A 22,500-nucleotide genomic window follows, 5' to 3' on the forward strand; every position below is an offset into this window, starting at 1 on the left:
ACTCATTCACGTCACATAATCTAAAGTGTGAACAATACTCGAATAATGACAAGATGGCTAAGAGCAAAGTAAAGAGAAAATCGGATACCAAACTTTCCCACGCACAGAGTGGTACCTTGCGTCTTTTCAGGACACGCCCGGCTCACGCCCAGACGAAGAATGAAACGATTTGCAGAATACTGACTTAATCACCACCTTGCCATCATTTAAGAGAGTTCTTATGCTACCCCGATGATTTCTCTTTTCCATATTTACTACTCTGAATATTATACATATATATATGTATATATATACTGTATACACACACACACACACACACACACACACATATATATATATATATATATATATATATATATATATATATATGGACAAATACACACAATATATATACATAATATATACATATATATATATATGTATACATACATACATATACAATATATATATATGTATATATATTATATATATACAGTATATATATATATATATATATATATATATATATATATATATATATATATATATATATATATATATATGATAAACAGACAGACAGACAAATAGATAGACAGACTGACAGGTAGATAGGTAGACAGGTATCGAGGGAGACACACCTAAATAGAGACGTGTGGGCCTATTCAATGTGAAAAAATCAGACTTGAAAAATAGAAAAAAAGTAAGAGAAAGAGAGAGAGAGAGAGAGAGAGAGAGAGAGAGAGAGAGAGAGAGAGAGAGAGAGAGAGAGAGAGAGAGAGAGATTGATTTAACTAAATACTGAAGGCATTCGTCTCGGCGACCTTCTTCCGAGCGAGTTTTATTTCGTTCGTGAGTCGTCACGAAAGAGTCATGAAGAAATAAAAGCTCGAGTGTAAAACAGCCCCGCCCAAAGACCCCAACAACACCCATCCGCAAGGTGATGTCCTACCTGGGGCTATCCTCTCTCGCGTTTAATTAAGGTAATGAGCGGCTTCGCTCCCATCTCCGTGACACCGCGCTTCGGGTTTGGGAAGGGTCGACCGTCACGGCTTATAGCTTCAAAGAAAGTACAGAGCCGAAAATAAATTTATTGTCTCATTACAATGGCAAATAATCTTCCATTTTCTCCCTGCCTCACACACACACATACACATATTTACTGTATATACGTACACATGCTGTTACATTGTGTACCTTTCACTAAAGAGGTCGCGGATACACTACGGAGTACCCTCAATCTGGTGAATTCATATTTGTCAAACAGGAGATCAGCGCCTGCCCTATGAGCCTACAGTGGCCCAGGAGGACTTTAAACTTTTAACTTTAGAATAATAATGAAGTTGGTACTGAAGTACGATCTGTGTGGGATACGAAAATCCGCTTTCCGTCTATTGCAGGAAAGCATGATGAAGACTTCTAGAGATCTTCGACATTGCTCTCCAACAGGGTAGAATTAGCTTTACATAAGTAACAATTCATTCTAAAATAAGTTTCTCTCTGAGTGATTAAAACGTCAGATGATGGCGCCATTTATTCCCGGCAACACTGCTCCTATTGGCGTCTGGAGAGGCGCGAATAAATGGTTTCACTAATCGAGGGAAGTCTTAGGGATCAAGCCGAGTATTTTACAGACCGTCCTAAGGTCCTTCTTTTGAGCTAAGAGAGCTAGCTGCACGCATGGCTTCCACGAAAGGTATACTGTACGTGAAGAGTGAATAGTGTGTGATTCCCATTCTGTATTTGACGACAACTGAGTTCGTAAGAAAGAGAAATCTGCCCTGCTCTTGATCTTAAGGGATTAGTTCGGTAAATGGTCACAGCTGATGTGACTTATGATAGGATATTGCGTCCTCTGCACATAATTTCCGTTAGTTTTAATGTAAAACTGACGTTGTGTGAGAACTTGTTATAGGTATATTAAGTAAATAAGATAACTGCTTTGTTTGTTAATGCTAGGTGAAGTATAACTGATAATATTCAACAATTAAAGTTTCTCAAGTTTAAGTACCAGATAGCAAGATGGAAAAGGGAAAACAATTTTTACATCGGGTAATTTATATAAAAGCCTAAAATAAAATCAATGAAAAAATGCTGACTAAAACACCAGATGAATTTTTTATTAACAAAAAATCTTTCGTGTCAAGTGGCTGTAAGACCTCATATTTATAGATAATTGATAACTGAATAACGCGCACATGCACACATACACACGTATTATACATATATATTATATAAATATTTATATATATTAAATATATACATATACACATATATATATCATATATATAATACATATGTGTGTAGTATGTATATATATATATATATATATATATATATATATATATATATATATATATACAGTATATATATATAATAAATATATACATACACATTTGAGAAATAATCCCAACTAAGTCGTACCAATCACACCCAGTGGTATTGGATTCCGGCACTAAAAGTCACGTAAACCGATTAGAAATCATATGCCTCAAAATATATATCTTAGTGTATATAAATACATACTAGATTTTAACGGGTAAAAAAACACTGAAACATTCGTTACCCCGGGTTCGAAGAGAATTATATAACAAAAAAGAGCAATAATTCGGTTATGGAAAACGAGCACGCATTATATTCCTTTCAAGCTCCTCTTGTACTTTTCCGTCATATCCTAACGCAAAAGTACCGGCATTTTATCTGTTTGTTTCGTTATTTGTTGTTTAAGGCTAAAAAGCCTTATGACAAATATATGCATACATACATATATATTTATATATAATATATATATATATATATATATATATATATATATATATATATATATTTATATGTATATATATCTATATATAAATATATATATACTATATATATATATACATATAATGTATATATGCATATATATATATATATATATATATATATATATATTTATATATATATAAATATATATTTGTGGGTGTATATGTGTATACACACACACACACACACACACACACACACACACACACACACACACACACACACATATATATATATATATATATATATATATATATATATATATATATATATATATATATGTATATATAAATCTACCAGTATTTTACCGAAAATTCGAACATCCTCCAAGTGAATTAAATTCGGTATGTGTAGCAATGATAAAATATGACCACAGCCTGCAAGCACTCATATTTCGTAGTTCACTGGAAGACTGCATCAGAAAAACAAGGGAAAATTAATGTCGCAACGACCATATTTCAAAGTAAAGTATGACATACGTGTATAAAACGGCGTGGTTCCATAAGGCGTTAATCTTCCAGTTTCCCATAATTTTTCCAGAAAGGGGGCGGGGGTGAGGTTGCTAACCCGCTACAACAAACTAACAACCAGGTATATAATTATCGTTTTGAGTAACAGGGGCAGGAAGATTTTTTAAAGAGAGAGAGAGAGAGAGAGAGAGAGAGAGAGAGAGAGAGAGAGAGAGAGAGAGAGAGAGAATCTTATATATCACTCATCAGTATACACACACACACACACATATATATATATATATATATATATATATATATATATATATATATATATATATATATATATATATATATATATATATATATATATATATATATATATGTATATATTTATATATATTTATATATATAATATAAAAAAATAATAGAGAAAAATGAAAATGTACTAATTGTCAGGACCAGATAAATGGTAACTCTTAGGAAATTTATGAATGGATTCCCTCTTGACACATTACGGAGTTAAAGAGAGAGAGAGAGAGAGAGAGAGAGAGAGAGAGAGAGAGAGAGAGAGAGAGAGAGAGAGAGAGAGACGGCGTTAGCTTCTAGGGCGCCCAGGAACGAGACCCATTAATTTGAGCGGACACGCGTGGGCGTCAGGGTTAAGTTACTGTTGCAGATAAGCAATAAATTAGACCTCTAGACCCGTGGTAATGGTTTGCTGTCCAATTAGCGAAGATGATGATGATGGTGATGACGGTGGTGAAAGGATCGACAGCCATCATCACCAGTCCACAGTACGTGAAGAATGGCTGACTTCCTCTCCTTTACGGAAGCGGAATGGCTCAAATTTCATTGCATGAAAGAAAACAGTTTTTTACAGGTACCTCGTATCATTATTCTTATTGGTATTATTATTAATTTGAGCGTAGGTAGTAGTATTGGCAGCAGCAGCTTTTCACGTCATACGAGTCACTATTATTATTATTATTATTATTATTATTATTATTATTATTATTACTACTACTACTACTACTACTACTACTGAACATGCCTATACAGTATATACAGAGGTAATTTTAATATTACACAAGGTTCATCAGGATAAAGAAGTTTTTAAAAATAATATTTGTATTATGTAAAGGAGCAAAAATCCGCTTAACAAAGAGAGTTTATCTCTTTCCAGAAAAAGATCAGAAAACCCTTCTTTATTCTTTTACGTAGTCGGCACACATAGGCGCAAAATACCTTGTACATGTTTCTGACTACTGTATGGTCCACTTTGCTGCAAGATGCTCTTCCTGCAGCCTTATAAACATTTGCTGGCATTAAAATTTAAGACCCAGTTTCTATTAACGGTGCTGAAAGTAGAAAACCTAGTTGGTTTTGTTAATGGTGACTGGTTTTACCGAGGAAGAAGTGGTAAAAAAGGGAATTCTTGTGCAAGCTCAAGACACAAGTGGGTGACGGAGAAAACAGTCAAATTTTAAGATAGATTTTGTAAAGAAAATTGAATGGTGATACATAATGGGAAAATTGCGTTTTAAAAATGCGGAGAGAAACGAGCACTTCCAAAAAGGCCACCTCGGCACAGATTTAATTTTGTAAAACAGTGAACGCAAACAATGGCATGGCACCTTCAGCAGCACGGTGTTGCTATAGGGCTTGAAAAATGAATACTGGCCTCGACTGCCTTGCTTTGAACATTATGTCTTGGCAAATGATGCCACACAATTTTATTTCTTACTGATTTTCCCAGTGTACTACATAACTTAATGCCCGAATTGTTAACCTTAGGAAAGAATTTGCCGAATTAAAAAAAATTAAAAAGCAGCTAGAAGCAATAAACAAATAAAAACATACACTGTTTCAACATATAAAAATAAAACCACAAAACATAAACAAGGGGAGTACAAGTTTTAATAAAATAATACAACGAAACATCTCTGGCAAAAGGAAGGAAAAATATTTTTCTGAGAGCTTCATCAAAAAAGACTTTCCATTTTAAGAGCCTTTGTGGGTCTCCCTCTGATGCGATTAAAAATGTTGACGAAGCCGTTTTAACTACAGGCTCCTAACATGATTTTAATTAATATTTTCTCCTCGACTGGGACAATATTAAACAATATTTTCCAACCCAGTGTACACAGGTTCTCCTCACCGATAACTTCATGATTTTAGAAAGCGACCTCAATGTCAACGCAGCAGATACCTCAGGAAAAATTCTTGTTGTTTTAGACCCCATTGTGTGAAGTGAACGCAATTCAAAATTAATATGGACTCGGATGAATCTAATTATCTAAAATAAGTAGTACTTTCACAAGTTGCGCTCCTGCTCCTGTCATTCATTCTTAAAATATATTCTTTATTTTCTTGAAAGAAGCAGACTTTCAAGCTACACAAAATTTCATCAGCCTTTAATAAAACCAGGTTACCTCGAGTCATACAGGTTCAAGGATTACCAAAATAACCGCAAGACTATGCAAACAACCTCCTTGACATTGACCATAATGACGTCCGTTACGAATACAGTAATAAAAAATGTCAATTTCTTACAAGTGGCCGCTGGAAAAAACAAGTAAAAAATGCGCCGAAGTTTCTTCAGCGTAATCGAGTTTTCTGTACAGCGTATAATCAAGGCCACAGAAAACAGATCTATCTTTCGGTGGTCTCGGTATAATGCTGTATGAGCAGAGGCCATGAATCTTTAACCACGGCCCGGTTGTGGCATGTCTCATATCGGTGCCAGATGAACGATTATGGCTAACTTTAACCTTATGTAAAATAAAAACTACTGAGGCTAGAGGGCTGCAATTTGGCATGTTTGATGACTGGAGGGTGGATGATCAACATACCAATTTGCAGCCCTCTAGCCTCAGAGGGTTTTAAGATCTGAGGGCTGACAGAAAAAGTGCGGACGGACAGACAAAGCCGGCACAATAGTTTTCTTTTACAGAAAACTAAAACAGTGAGACTTAAGAACGTTCTCAGACTTTAAGGAAACAACGCGCTGTTCCATCTTGCGGGAAAGAAAAATTGAATAATCATTCACAAAGCGCAACTCCCCAGACACCCTCCTCAAGCCTGTCCTTTTCAGCAGCGGCCAGCTGGGGGTGAACAACAATTATTTTCTGGCTCGTAAAACAAAATTATCATTCATATATCAAAATTCTAACCTGACTGACCTTAAATGGTGTACCATGCTTACTAATTCAGCAAAACATGGGGATGATTAAATAGAAGGTAAATAATGCGTCAATGGAATAAAAGTGGATGGAAAGAAAGAAACAACACATGGAAGAGATAAGCACAAAAATACTTTGACCATGAGGAGAAAAAAGCTCGGAACCAAAATATCTTATTAACTTTTACACGAGGCAAACAGCACGACAGATCGAGGCTGAAAAATATGCAACTCCATCACCTTTCATTTCTATCTGTGTCCAACGCATTTGCTTACGAATGACTCACTGATCAGGGAAAGGTGAAAAACTTTCACTTTTTTCCCTGGAAATGAACTGGTGGCTGTTACGGCAGAGCAACGACTACTAAAAGACTGAACGATCAGTTGTAAATTCACTGAAAAATAAAAAAAAACTAGGAAAACATTGGATGGGTACTGTGCAGTATATTTTTCTCTACCCTTCAGCAATCCTAATTCAGCACATATATACGTACATACACACACATATATCTGTCTGTCTATCTATCTATCTATATATATATACACAAATGCCACGAGGGAACGTGAGACAGCGGAGTGGTGCACTCCGCTGTTTCACTCTCTTTCGTGGCATTCGCCTTTATTTATATATTCATCACGTTCCATATTTTCGTGATTCAGTTATACATTCATACATACACACACATATATATACAGTATGTATGTATATATATATATATATATATATATATATATATATATATATATTAACTTAATCACATACGCAATTGTTCTGTGCAATAGTAGAATTACTGAAAGGACCTCACTGGATACCATCCAGTTTGAATGAGGTCCTTTCAGTAATTCTACTAAATATATATATATATATATATATATATATATATATATATATATATATATATATATATATATTAAATTCTTTCATTCACCTCCATGTTTACTGCAGGATCTACTTCTACGTAAAGCTGAAAAATGATTTCAAAGAAGTTCTCTCAAAACTCCCGCCGGCGGTGGATATCCTAAGTGTTTAGGGAAGGAGTAAAATGAACTTATGCTTTAGTATTACAATAGGTGTGCAGTTATACACCTCTAAATCTACCCATCTATCTATCCGTCACAAAATAATCCTCTTTAATGTTTAATACTAATGAGCAGTGTATACAAGTACGGATATCCTCAACAAAATCTTTATTTTGTAATGCACTCAATATTTCATTTCTCTCTCCAACGAACCCTCTAATTCATCTTTTTAGAAGTACATGAAAATGTTACAACATCGAGAGAGAGAGAGAGAGAGAGAGAGAGAGAGAGAGAGAGAGAGAGAGAGAGAGAGAGAGGGAATTAACTTCCCTTTTCATGAGATTCGAGTATTATTTATAATTGCTAATTGCAACAACTTAATTGGATTATCACCAACAGATTGCCTCTTCCAGGCATTATATGGGGTTGATGTGCTTTCCTTAATTAAACCTTAAAAGATAATAAAACTCGTTAGTGAATATATAAAATTTTGTGTACAGATAAATATATATTTTTTTAGACAAGTACGCATATAATGAGACAGGCGATGACCCTAAAACCCTAAGCAAAAAAATTAACCTTTGGGTAGTCATACATACAAATGTAACTCTAGATATACTTTCATATAAATTTGATGAAAATAGATAATACAAGTACTCATCCCAACAAATATATATACATGCATGTATATACACACACATATATGAATGTTTATAAATAAATTATATATGTTTATATATATATATATATATATATATATATATATATATATATATATATATATATATATATATATATATATATATATATATATAGAGAGAGATAGAGAGAGAGAGAGAGAGAGAGAGAGAGAGAGAGAGAGAGAGCATTTGGAATTTGTTTACCTCATAATTACATTTAATGGCAGCCACAGAAAGTTAGTTGGACTATCATATTCGTAACACATGATATGCCTCGCTTATACTATACATATATATATATATATATATATATATATATATATATATATATATATATATATATATATAATGTATATATAGCCTATATATAAAATATATATATAAGCATTAAGCTCTGCAAACGTGTGGTTTAATGCGCGGAAAACAGTCCAATTAAATGATAACAGTCACTAATTATGAACTGAAGCCAAACTCGTCTCAACGATAGCTTTCTCTCTCTCTCTCTCTCTCTCTCTCTCTCTCTCTCTCTCTCTCTCAATTTATTGGGAAGTTGAATTAGTTTCTGCGAAGATAGCAGGCGAGGGGCTGCCAGGGGCGGCACTGGGAGTGTTCTGCAGAATTTGAAATGACATATTCTATGCCAAGGAAATCGGCTGACATTTCATCAGATATAAAGTAGATATCAGCTGAAATAATACACAAATGCACAGATGTTTGATAATGGATGCATGCATCTATTAATATTACTTACTAACATGTATCCATACAAACATGCACCAGCACAAACAGGGATACCTATTATTTGTTTATAATGCAATTTGTGATTCACTCGAATTATTTCAATACAAAATTTTAACATATTATTTATTAGTAATGACCTCTATATAGGTATAGTAAATTGCAAATATGAATGAAATTATTCATTATATAGGGAAACATTACATCAGGTGGCGTAATCAAAGGCAGCCATCATAAAAGCTGCGACGACCTTCGGGATTTTCATTATATATAATCATAGATTCTGATACTTTTTATAATTAATAATGATCCAGATATATATATATATATATATATATATATATATATATATATATATATATATATATATTACACATATGTATAATACATATATAAATATATACACACATACATACATATAACATATAAATATATAATACATATATATAATATATGTATAATGTGTGTATATATATATATGTATGTATGTATGTGATAACGCAAATGTGTACATACGTTCAAGCTCGTACATATCTGCGCATGTTCGCAACCATCTTCCGAATCCTATAAACCAGCTCGTGGTCTGAGCACACCAACCACCACCTTTATTTCCTTTTTAGCATTGCCAAAATTACCATGCGATGTTTATCTCCACAACACCACGACCTTCCTACTGCTGTAATAATCCTCGCGTTATCCCTCTGGCCAAATATATATAGACACTTGCTCTTCCCTCCTTCCAACTTCCTTTTCTCGGTTACAACAACCCACTACAACCAATAAAGGCAAAACACACCCCCCTCCATACCTTCTCCATCCTTTTATTCTCGTAAGCTTTACACTTTCCTCCGCGTCCCTTTCCCTCCTTCGGCAAGGACGTTTGGAGTGTGTGTGTGTGTGTGTGTGTGGAGAGAGAGAGAGAGAGAGAGAGAGAGAGAGAGAGAGAGAGAGAGGTTATTTGTATGTTAAACCAGTGACTCAAGAGAGACGGTGCATCCTACGCACAGCCCAGGCCTAAATAATCATAAGAGTTACCGAAAATCAAATACACAATACTACCTTGTAAAATTGTTTCTATCAAAATCGTAAAAATTTAAATGCCGCCAAATTGAATCGATTTCATCCATTGAATGACGACGAGGACAAGCATTTCAAAGATATGACAAAACGAAACAAATATGAAAATATGCCCTTTTACATATTGCTTCTTAACGTTCGCAAGTTTCTCATTTAAAATTCTTCAGGTGTGGAAGGGATAGATATGAGATGGGATATAGATACATAGAAAGAAATTCAAAGTAAGAGCCCGTGAAAAAACCAAAAGAATATAAATTTCATAACTTCTGATAATGGTGGTATGTTTAGAAAACTATTATTTTATATATTATCACACAAGAAAATACCTAAATAATATTCTCGTTTCATAAAGACAGAAATCTGGTTTGATTAAAGAACGAAATATTGCTGCATCAACACATGACATTTCCGCTGTGTGTGTGTGTGTACCAGTTCACCCTTTTCAGATATTGGCAAATGATTTACTTTATAAAATGCATGCAGCACGCTCCATTTATGTACATTTTTGTATAAAAGAGGAAGGAGCACTTCGAACATTCCGAGAATATTTCATGGAGCGTGTTTCCATCAGAACGAAACGGAACACCTGCGTAAATCAGTTTGTTGAAAATCAAATTCACACTACTGGCAACGAGAAATGAAAAGAAAAAATCGGCTCTACTTGTGCAATTCGAAATGTTCACAATCTTTGACGTTGTCGCAGAAAATAACTGATGAAAAATGCCCTGCAGAAAAGACTGCCTCAGGAAAATAATGAAGTATAAACTTTTGTCAAGTTTTTAGATTTTTTTATCAAATTCAAATATGAAAGCTATGAATTACAGTCTCTCTCTCTCTCTCTCTCTCTCTCTCTCTCTCTCTCTCTCTCTCTCTGCATCTTTCCTCCACTGTAACACTCTCCACAGTTATCCAGTAGTTTACAGGATAATCGCATTTATTTACTTGTAGTCTATACACTTATTTTATTGACATACAGGAAAAGTGAGAATTACTTCGCAGAGAAAAGCTGACGACTCTCATAGCTTGTGCCCGAACGTATGCATAATTATGAAAGCATCATATCTTTGTACTGTTTGTAAGCTACGTCTCGTGCAGAGGCATCAGCTGTGGGTTCACTTGAGACACACTAAATAGAAATATTCTAGGACATTAACTATCCGTCTTCATGAAAGACTCTTCAGCGTATTCAAAGCATGTTAAGGTGTCATGGCAAGTTTTCAAGGAATTTCGTAGTCGACAGAATTCGACCAGAAAGGGCTTCGTGTCTGAAGCTATGCGTCGTGAATGTAGTGAGATTCGAAACTAGCATGATGGGTTGTGATTATTGCAGACATATATCAAGTCAAAGTAACCATACATTACTTGTTCTTCCTTTCCACGAAATAATGATGGCCAGCCAAAGGCATATTACTCAACTAAATACCTTCAGGGTCCGGGGACTAAAGATAGGGAACTGACGAGAAGCGGCTTACTTGTCCTTGAACACTACACCCCGTGGGTAGGGTAGTGCCGTCAGTGCTCCTCATGCGGTGCACTGTAGGCATTGATCACTACACATTCCTAAGAATCTCCTTGGAACCTCTACATACGTTTTGGAATACACTTTCAACCCCTAAGGGCTAACTGAGTTAAACTCGCCCGGTTCTGATAGGAACTGCATACAGGGCGATTTCAGGTTACGTGATGTTGTAGAATATATTATCATGAAAGACATAATTTTTCATGTGCGTTTTCATGTCTTTTCAAGTTCATTCATGGAAATTGTTAGTTTTGGTGTTTCTTTGTTTCTGTTCCTTTGTCTGAGCCTCTACTGCCCTAAAATGGACGATTGCATCATCTGCAAAAATATAAAACTGAGAAAAATGGTAGATACTCCCTTGCCTTACTACTGATTTTTCAGATACTGGAAATGGGAACCCCTAAATACTCGTGGAAAGCAATGAAGAATCATTCCGAAACTGCAGTAACTTGTGTATTAATGTTTCATGAGCCCAACAAGTGGCATCTCTCAATTTCGAAAATTTTGCATATACTGCACTTTTCCATTTTAGGGCAGTCTAGCACCCGTTTCTTTTGGTTGTAATTGTGTTCACACTGTTCTAATACGTCCCCTTTTCGATCGCCTACTCTCTGAAGGATATTTGCATTTGGTGAACAGAAATTTCAATAGAACAGTCGTTCTGAATGCTATATGCACAATGATATATTCATAAAATGAATAAAAGTCGTAAGATATTTAAACCTTCCCTTCAAACATCAGTCCACATGGAAGGTATTAATATCTTCAGTTTTATTTAAACATCAATCCATACATGGAAGGTACGAATATCTTACGTTTTTTCAGGGAAAAAAATTGACTAAACTTCGAATGCTAATCATATTGTAATTTCTAATTTCTTATAATGAAAGAAACGATATTCATACTATTTATGAAACTATTTGCTGGGTCTTTTTGCAATACTGGAAGAGCATAATATACTCTTCCCGTTACTTTTTAAAATCGTATTTATAAATATATATTTATAAATATATATATATATATATATATATATATATATATATATATATATTATATAATTATGAATACACATATATAAATATATATATATATATATATATATATATATATATATATATATATATATATATATACACACAAACATATATATAGACGTACATACACTGCACCATTCACCTCTATCTTGCACAGACTCTCTAGCTTCCTGGTTTTTAAAACTCTTCTTTTCCAATACGTCTTCCAACCGTCTATCAGGTACTTTTTCATTTCCCCCCCTTTCCCTTCCCTTAAACTCTTCCAAACGATAAACTCCTCTCACGAAACTCTTGTTCTTCATTCTTTCCCCATGACTTCACCATTTCAAAACACTCTGATACACCTTTTCTATCTTAATATAAATGCCACTTCTAAGTCTCGACACATTTCCCACCCTTTCACTTCTTACTCCATATACGCCACACAAAAAAACTGTCTTAAAAGTTTCATCGTTACTTGTAAATGCACTCAACATCCAGACCTAATTTAAATAAATAGGAGTCACTTCAACAATTTCTTCATCATACGCAGACACTTCAAGACACTTCGCGATCATTTGCAGACAGACCACTACCTTCTCGCCTGCCTCTTCTCTCATCCTATTATCGTTCGTCACATTTGCTCCAAAATACCCATACGAACCAACTTCCTCCATACCTTTACCATCCTTAGTAGCATTCACTGCTACCTTTTTAATTAAATTCAATTAAATGAGTGCAAAATCTTGCTTTTGCACTCATTTAATTCCAACGATCTCTTCAAGATAACACTATCAAACTCCTTCACTAGTTGCTGCAGGTTCTTTTCTTATACCTTCAACCAAAACTGTACTATCTGCAAACATCGACAATTCTACACACGATCCGGGATCCATTTTCCTAATCCATGATTAGTACTAACATCTAATGTCTCAGTCTAAGCTTTTATGGTAAACTATCCATAAAGATATTAAACAGCCATGAAGATTTACAACACTTTTATCTCCGACCCACTCTTACGTAAACCAGTCGCCCTATCGTATACTATACATACTCCAACATGCCCCGTTTCCATGTAGTCGCTTTCAAAACATTTTTTTTCTGTAACAAGCATTACCAAATATATCCACAATGCACCTCCATTATTCTATTATAAGCTACTTCTCGGTCCACGTATGCTACGTTTGTGTACGGAGTCATTCACACACACACAATTATATATACATAAATACATATGTCTCGGTAATTGGGCGGCTACTTGGAAATCTTAGCTTAATGATAAATAATATTGCCAAGACCAGGAAGAACATTCTTTATTACAAGCTTTCGAGGTATAAAACCTCATCATCAGGCTGAAAAAACCGACAAGGATGAGAATCAATAAAATATTATTTATCATTAAGCTAAATATATATATGTATATATATATATGTATACATATACAGTATATGTATATATATATATATATATATATATATATATATATATATATATATATAGAGAGAGAGAGAGAGAGAGAGAGAGAGAGAGAGAGAGAGAGACATGTGTTGTCAAGTATAACCTACTCCTTGATTCTGACGGTTCCAGATTACCCTGACCTTTTCACCAAGAGTCCGTAGATGGAGCTATTTTGTCAGCAAGAATCGTCTCTCGTGCCGAGGCGAAGATGATTATACAGGTTACTAACGGGGTGAGAGAGAGAGAGAGAGAGAGAGAGAGAGAGAGAGAGAGAGAGAGAGAGAGAGAGAGAGAGAGAGAGAGAGAACTAAAAAGTATTGTCGGGATGCTGCTATTTTACTTACGTTTGTCTATCAAAAGGAAACTGTGCTAATTTAGAATTTTCATAGTCTCAAAAGCAAGTGTTTCCTACTTTGTGTTTCAAAGTCATATCAGTGTTAAATAAACAAACAGGCAAAAACATACACGTTATGCCTTGCAAACGTTTTATTGTAGATAGTGGATTATTAAGCAGTAATAATAGGTGAAACAAGATAGTGATTAAAAGCACAGGTTAGTAACCTAACAATATATATATACAGTATATATATATATGTGTGATATATATATATATATATATATATATATATATATATATATATATATATATATATATATATATATATATATATATATACACACATACATATATATAAATGTATGTGTTTATGTCAGAAATTCACGAGTGTTTTATGCTTAAGCAACACGCACACACACACAAATGGTTCATTACTACAACTGATTAATGAAAGCATTTCCCTGCCACTAATAAGCATCATTAAGCCTTACCAATTTGAGCCCGTGCATTTGCAAAGGATATCAAGGGAACGGCCTCCAGCGCTGTGCTGATTTTCTTCTTCGCCTGTTGGTAATGGTACTATCTTAATAAATATTGTTCAACTGGATGAATTTATAACCAACCGTATTTTTATGTTTCTAGGAAATGGCTGTACATACATACATACTCACAAACATACATGCATATGTATGCATGTATGCACAGCCATTTCCTAGAAATATAGAAATACGGTGGAGTAAAATCATTCAGTTGAATAATATTAAGATATATATATATATATATATATATATATATATATATATATATATATATATATATATATGTGTGTGTGTGGGTGTGTGTGTGTGTGTATTTGTCTGCTTACACGGGTGTATACGTAGGGGCATTAGCGAGTAACGTAAACGAACGCAATTGTACTTCCGTACAAGTATAATTTCGGTATGTAAGCGAAGAGACACTCGATCGGAGTTACGCAGAAACAAAAACACACATCCCTATTCGCCTGCCGACGCCTCAAGCTGCAATTTAAGTGTCAACTGATTTTGGAAGCTACATTTTACGATTTATCTTCAAAGCCAATGTCTTCCGCTACATGCCATTCCACTGGTGCAGAGCAGAATTCCGAGCGTTCCGCATTTCAAACCCAGGTTCCAAGACCCTTCTCTTGCCTCTTGCCATCCCCGGTATGTGCCCTTTGAGGGGATAGCCATGTCAGTGACCTGAGATTTCCATACACACTATGTATATATATATATATATATATATATATATATATATATATATATATATATATATATATATATATATATATATATATATATATATATATATATATATATATATATATATATAACATAGGAAGGTGAGTGAAAACCTGGACTTTGAACAAATACTTTTGAAGTTTATTCTACATTTTCAAGTCCACTTGAACTTGAAAATGTAGAATAAAGTATGAAAGTGATTGTTCAAAGTCCCAGTTTTCACTCACCTTCTTACATATATATATATATATATATATATATATATATATTATATATATATATATATATATATATATATATATATATATATATATATATATATATATATATATATATATATATATATATGCATGCACACACACACATATATATATACACACAAAGTGAGTATAGATATATAATTGTGTATATAAATATATAAATGGACAGAAATATTGCAGATCGTGTATGTCTAGTTGCAGAAGACTCTCAGGTGACGTACCCATCAAAAAATCTTATTGCAAAACTGTGTTGCTTGGAATATCTGTTTAACAACGACTCCCCATCATTTCACAGATGACATTTAAATCGGCATAGATACAAATTTCAGACGGTGAAAAGTAAGGAAAACCACATTTAAGTATAAACAACGGAAGAAGCAAGCGGTTCTTTCTCTTCTACTCACATGTATCTTCAAAAAAATCTGAATAAGACAAGACTTTGATTGCTTAGTCCACAAGCACTAAAGCCTTAAAAACAGGCATGTCTGGAAGATAACTAACATTACCCTGTCTTTAAAGACCAATAATAAAAATAACAGGATGTGTCACTACTTTACGTCATGACACTTAGGACGTGAGCCACTGAGACTATTAACAATCTTACGGATTAAAAGCCGTTAACTTGAACATTACCAGGTGCTTGACTACCGGAGTGAATAAAATGCTGATAAAATGAGTTGCATAAATATCACATGACAACCTATAAAGAAGAACTAATGAGCATTATTGTATGGACATAGCAAGCAATACGTTCCTGTGAATACCAAACCAAAATCAGCTGTCTAATGTCAAACTTTTAATATACACAATGCATTGTAACCGGTATTAAATAAGCTTTAAAACAACACGTTGTCCAGTTTCCCCTGACTTTCTGCTGAATTTCTCGTATTATTGACATTCAATAAACAACTTCTGGCAATAACCTCACTTATTCTTAGTCAATCAATACAGAAAAATCACATAAAAGATAAAAGCACCATGCATCAAAGTTAATGAGACAAAGTTTACGACACATAAGTAATCATAGCAACTAATGCTTCACATCACACCCTCACTGAAATGTCAACCAAAAACAAATATAAAAATATTTATATTTCCTTACACAATTACTTCAGTTGTGACATCATCCTTTAAGCGTATCCAACCACTTTCAGGAATCTTAAATGATTTTCATTTCTCTGAGCGACTTATGAACATGGCGCTCACAACATCTGCAAAAACTAACCCACCACACGTAATATTTCATCAGCATGGGGTGAAGACATGATATCAAGAGCAATTTTATATTACATCACTCATCGGTATACTTACATACGTACATAGGTGTGTATATATGTATACATTTTATATATATATATATACACGTATGTATGCATATGTATATATATATATGTATATATATATAATCAAAATTGGCCTTAACTTTTTGGACATGCTCCTCATTATAAATTCATAAATATTTACATGCATCAGTATATATACAGAATATATATATGTGTATGTGTGTGTGCGTGTGTATATGTCTGTGTATATATTATATATTATATATATATATATATTCTTAAATTAAAATGCGTCTCAAATTCTCGAATTCTTCACAATTTTTGGATATGCTTCTCACTACAAATCATTGAATCAGAAAAAAATAAATAAATAGAACAAACAAAGCACAGTGTTAAGTGTAGTCCTGCCGACAGAACGAAACACGGATAAGAAATATAAACGAGCAATAAATAAGCTTTCTAAGAATCATTCACGTTTCGAAGAACTTCGACCCAAGGTTAACAGGACACAGACAGTATCACGAATCTGCTCAAGTCAAGTTTATCATCGTTCACTCAAACACTGGTTATGAGATTACTTAATTTCATTAAATGTACCTATATCAAGCCCCACCCTCAAGATGACAGTTAAAGAGACGGAATTACTAACACCGTTCACTTTATGTTGATTGGCTGATTCGAAACGAAGATAACGAATCAATGTCCCGAGCAGTTTGCTTACACTCCTTCGCGACAGTTGTGGGAACACCGACGACAGCAGCTAGCAGCAGCCAGTCATTCAGGCAGTCAGCCAGAGACTGCAGTCAAATGTTCAAGCTACCAAACCAGTCACAAGTTGCAGTGGATTAGGGCGGGCACCCGGAAGTGCGGAGTTCCGGCATTGCAAAGGTTCTTCGTCATGAACATGAGGTTGCTGATACCCAAACTGTCTGCCGAAACCTACATGTATTTTTTACTCAGTCCACTGTAAAAAAAAAAAAAAAAAAGTAGACCCTTTGAAAGGTCAACTGCGGCGATCTGTGTTTAAGATGTCCTTTTCATTAAGGAAATTGGCCAACGGCCATTTACATACATAAGTACATACACAATATACAGTATATATATATATATATATATATATATATATATATATATATATATATATATATATATATATATATATATATATATTGTAAGAAAGCAATTAAGCAATAACCTTAGTTTTTAATATTATGGCGAAATATACACTTTTCAAACAGAACAACTTTATGGAAACAATTCCTTACGTTCTGCTCTAATGACTTCCCCCCCCAAAAAAAGACAATTCTCAGAATCAAAATTTCTGAGAAAAGTCCTTCACTATCTTTCGTCGAGAGTAAGGACAAATATATAAATAATTTTTTTTTTTTTGTTCATTTCCGGCAAACGGGATTTCTCGTTTTAAAATCTCAAAGCCCACAATAGTGGATATGATGTTGCAAAAAGTCCGATTTAGGAAAAAAAAATTTGGGGGGGGACACGATGGTGTTCTAAGAAAAATACTTTGAACCTCGACGAAAACTATAATAACAGAAAGAAAACATTATGGTAAAGAAAACGGAAGTTGGCATTAGAAAAGGATTCTTAAATAATGCAGGTATGCGAGATGGGAAGGACATTACCTAGAAAGTATTTAACCTACGAGTATATCTGGTATCGGTTATTATGTATAAATTGTGAAAATTCCATTATTCCAAACAGAAAACAAAAACAAACAAAACGTTAAAAAAAACAAGATAAGATTAATGTTACACGATCCCTCTCGACATCGGGAAGAAAAAAAAAAATCATCTAACTATGAGGAAGACAGGAATGCGACCTTGGTTCAAGATATTTCGCTGACGACATCACGAATTACCGAGTAACGCGTGTCTGTTGTAAATGTTACGTATCAACTGGATAAGGCCTAAAAATCTTTTCTTTTAGTAAGCAGATAAAGAGGCAACATTTATACATACTAGTGCATGTAAATTATATATATATATATATATATATATATATATATATATATATATATATATATATATATATATATAAATATAAATATAATGTGTGTGTATACATATACTATATATATATATATATATATATATATATATATATATATATATATATATATATATATATATATATATAAAATCCACGTCAGAAGGTGAGTGAAAACCGGAACTTTGAACAAGTACTTTCATAGTTTATTCTACATTTTCAAGTTCACACAGAATGCAAAAGAAGTTGGCCGAGATTTATATACAAAAACAGAAGGGGGCGGGGGTTGCAGTTTGTTAACCTCGGCAGCATGTTCTTTAAATAACAAAGACAGGGACAAAGGATCAAGGAATAATCCAGGGTGGAGTTAGCATTCCTGGTGGACGTAGCTTCAATAAACAGTCTCTAGCAGATTTGTTTTCCGATGGTCGTTGACCTTGTAGATTTTCGTAGAATTATTCCCATTCATCGCATGACCTGTCTTAAGCCAATGATCTGCAATGCCATTATTTGATAAGCCTCTTGAAATGACATATTTGTGTTGGGGGCTTCTTAAGCCAATGATCTGCAGTGCCATTATTTGATAAACCTCTTGAAATGGCATATTTGTCTTGGGAGCTTATGGCATTTGTGGATCATTGGCTTAAGACAGGCCATGCGATGAACTGGGATAAATCAACGATAATCTACATGGTCAGCGACCATCGGAAAAGAAATCTGCTAGAGACTGTGTTTATTGAAGCTACTTCCACCAGGAATGTTAATCTCCACCCTGGGTTATCCCTTGATCCTTTGTCCCTGTCTTTTTTTGTTTAAAGAACATGCTGCCCAAATTAACAAACTGTAACCCCGCTCCCCTTCTGTTTTTGTATATAAATCTCTGTCAACTTCTTTTGTATTCAGTGTGAACTTGAAAATGTAGAATAAACTACGAAAGTACTTGTTCAAAGTCCCGGTTTTCACTCACCTTCTTATTGATTTAGCGATATTCTCAAGCATGCGTTCCTTCGTGCTGTATTGGATATATATATATATATATATATATATATATATATATATATATATATATATATATGTGTGTGTGTGTGTGTGTGTGTGTGTGTGTCTGTCTCACCAGAGAAAATAGCGATAAAACAGATTACATCATACTCGCAAGAAGACCGAGAAGAGAGGCGAGTGATAAAACCCATGTTATTCCTCGTTGCGGAACTTAAAATCTCAGTAATTATGAGAACGATGCATTATTCAGTGTACTCCCATCTGTAACTACATATGAAGAAGCATTTGCAAAAGGAAAATCTCACATCTCTCCTTAGTAATTCACACAAGGGTGAACTACTGCTTTGCTTCACCGTCGGTGATTGTGAATTTTTTCTTTTTTCTTTGTAGGGCTTTAGTATCATCTTCCTATTTGATAGCTACATTTATCTTTCACTGTTCTGTGTATTCGAATTATCCAGTATTGCCTCGATCTGACTGTATCTTCATGTCTTTGTTTACTCAAATTCCCAGGCGAGGAAATGTACCATAAAAAAACTGATATAATCACTGTTTTGATCCGTGCTCAGGTATCTAAGAGGTAAGAAGCAAAAACAAATAAATAAATAAATAAATAAATAAATAAATAAATAAATAAATGAATAAATGAATAAATCAAGGCACCTGGACAACAACTGCTGGCAACGTAACCAGCCAAAGCTGGGCAGTGTCAAGGACAGTATATACCCATCCTCAGCCAAATATCCTGAGGCTTATAACACCATTTTAAGTATCCGTGTCCTTGGCTTTTTTTTTGTCTTTTTTGGTGTTGAGCCTTTTACACAGGTAATTTCTAGATGACGTTTGCTAAAGATGCTATTCCGTAAGGAAGAAAATCCTACTTAACTGTGGGGGTTCTTTGTTCTAAGGCCTTCCCGGGGATATGATGAGTTGCTGCCGCGTTGCAAAGTCGTACAGACGCACTCACGTTTAGCCGAGAGGTTTGGCAATTACGCAATTTGAGCGAACCGCTTCGCACACAGATACAACCTTGGCAATGATCTAACGCATGACGTCAGACATTCTTTCTTTTCAGGAAGGACACGATGACGAGTCACTCCAGCTAATTATAACCCTTTTGAAGGAAGCGCCATTGGGAGACAGGCCGTGGCAACAGATAGTAATTGCTGTTTTAGCCGGATGCTGAGAAACTTCGACAATGCAATGACAGAGGCTCCGTGTGATCTGTTCTTCCAGACCCGTCCCCAGTCATTTTCAACCCCCATCCCCCCCCCCAACGAAAAAAAGTCCTGCTGTTTTTTTTTTTCTCTGGTTCAAACCAGGTCATTCTGGATTCACGACACATACGTGATGATTATGGAAGCAGACGTAAATTCATTTTTTTACTAGAAGAGATTTATACATTATTCAGAATATTTCAGAAAAAATTTCCTGCAAAATAATACAGAAACTGTTGTAAGCGAGTTGTTGCAACAAGGTTACAAAGGAATATAAATTTGAAGTTACATTCAGCATGCCTTGAATTGAATTTGAATAATGATACCTTTAAACATACATAAACAACACATACGTTATTTTCACCATCAACGGAGGCTCTGAAGGGCAAAGCTGAGGTCGCCAGCCACAGAAATAAGCAACATAAAGGTCTACATGTGCTTCCCATAACAAACGCTTTATCTACACTGAGAATATTATTTAAAAGACTTAAGGTCACTTTTTATAACAAATCATTATTATTCATAATTATATTGTTCTCATTACCAAGACTATGATACTGCTCATCATCTTCATCAGAACCTCCTCTATTATTATTATTATTATTATTATTATTATTATTATTATTATTATTATTATTATTATTATTATTATTATTAATATTATACCAATTAAAAAATGACAGCTGGAATGACAGATGAAATCCACAGACAATTCGATGTCTAAATATATCTCAGTCTACAAAGAGAGCTTCCTAGGGGCTGATCATCTCTCATCAATAACGATGAGAGCAGAGCCGGTTCACGAAAACTCGATACTATACCGAACAATATTCACAATAATTTTGCGGCCTAATTATATTAAAATTCTGAACATATACAGACCACAAAACGATCGCGGATGTTCTCCTTCATTATCATTACAATTGTCAAACTGCCCGCAAAGAACACCGATATACCCTACATGAAGACCGAACGAGACCATGAGCGACCACCCGGGAAACCGCATCGTCGTTCTCAATGGCCGGGAGAGCAGCAGCAAATTGGGCAACTGGCTGTACCACTCACAATAGGAACATCATTGCCAAGGCCGACCGAGCGCTCGGCGTAACACGCACACAAGTCATCATCATCATTTTCTTTCTCGCTTATGTGACGTCGTCGGCTCGGCGTATAGGCTACGGCTCACATATCCTTGTTAACCGACTGATTGATTGGCTTGTTT

At 34.4% G+C, this 22,500-nt stretch overlaps 1 protein-coding gene across 3 annotated transcripts in view; it reads right to left on the reverse strand.

Moving 5' to 3' along the window:
- Nucleotides 1-22,500, reverse strand: part of LOC136843323 (chymotrypsin-like protease CTRL-1) — a 451,535-nt gene that overhangs the window by 89,715 nt on the left and 339,320 nt on the right. Inside the window, exon 1 of one of the 3 annotated variants that reach the window (XM_067111599.1) lies at nucleotides 17,708-17,846. The exons of the other annotated variants lie outside the window; for them this stretch is intronic. The gene's annotated coding sequence lies outside the window, so the exon portion shown is untranslated. Of the gene's footprint in view, nucleotides 1-17,707; nucleotides 17,847-22,500 lie in introns of those variants that run through there. 3 annotated transcript variants of the gene reach the window in all.

The sequence above is a fragment of the Macrobrachium rosenbergii genome, chromosome 11, assembly GCF_040412425.1.
Source record: "Macrobrachium rosenbergii isolate ZJJX-2024 chromosome 11, ASM4041242v1, whole genome shotgun sequence".
In the NCBI taxonomy this organism is placed as follows: Eukaryota; Metazoa; Arthropoda; class Malacostraca; order Decapoda; family Palaemonidae; genus Macrobrachium; species Macrobrachium rosenbergii.